Below are 1,112 nucleotides of genomic sequence, written 5' to 3' on the forward strand. Positions count from 1 at the left end.
GGGCTCGGCCGCGCCTCCCGGGGGGAAAGCGGTGAAAAACCCCCGGCGGGGGCGCCGGGCCGCGTCCTAACGCGGAAGGAGGGAGGCGCCATTCGCAGGGCGCCGCGCGGCGCCGTAGTCGTGTTGGGCGAAAGAATGTGGAGGCCGGGCCGGCAGGCGCTGATACCCACCGGGGGCTGCGCTCCGTCACGGCTCCGTCACCTCTGGCCTGCAGGAGCTTCCTCTGACAGCAAAAACAGTTTGAAGCATCTATGGGGAACAGACAGTTTAAAAAAGAGCAACTATACAGAAAAAGTTTAATTTCTAAAATATAGCCAAAGCCAGGAGTCACGTATACCAGACCGTGGCCTTCGGGAGCTCCCCCGGCATTTGACACCAATTACGCTAAGTGAACGTTAGTCCCCGGACAGCGACATGCTGGAGTACCATTTCAAAACCTACACCATATCTATGCAAATCATGCTACCATTATGAAACTAAATAAAACCAGGCCAGATCTGTACTATGAGTCTTTTCTGACATTGTCAGAATGTCATCTTCTACCCTCCTTTCTATTTTAAGCAGTGCTGCCAAAGAACGCCTTTTCATTAACTTCAACATGTATGATTTGTCTTTACTTTTAAGACCCTTTGTGTCATATCTTAATCCTAGCCAGTTTCAGACTTCCTCTTTGCAAGGCTGTTAACACCACTCCAGTTTCTCATACTTCTGATTCTCTAGTATTCTATTCACTCATACCTGATGAGACTTAAAACCACTATGCATGTATGGGTGATTTATTTTCTCATCCCTTGGATTTACTTTTTTACTCTACTCCAAGAGGGAAGGTAACACAATGGAGTGGTTTGGTTTGGATTTTAAAAATCCCAGGTAAGCATGCATTGCTCTATGGCTTAGCTTATAAAAGGCCACGTCAAGGAAATGCATGTTGCAGTTCGAAAGGAAGGAACAAAGATTTGTGACTGTCCTTAGTTCTGAGCAGAGATGGATCCATAGAGATTTATCAAGTACTAGGGGATCAAAACTTCGTCTTGATCACAGAGATTTAGTTTACCTACACCCTATCCACCCTTCACACTTGGAATTTAAATAATCGCCTAGAAACCAGTCGG

This window comes from Athene cunicularia, assembly GCF_003259725.1.
Source record: "Athene cunicularia isolate RWA chromosome 1 unlocalized genomic scaffold, athCun1 chr1_part2, whole genome shotgun sequence".
Taxonomy (NCBI): domain Eukaryota; kingdom Metazoa; phylum Chordata; class Aves; order Strigiformes; family Strigidae; genus Athene; species Athene cunicularia.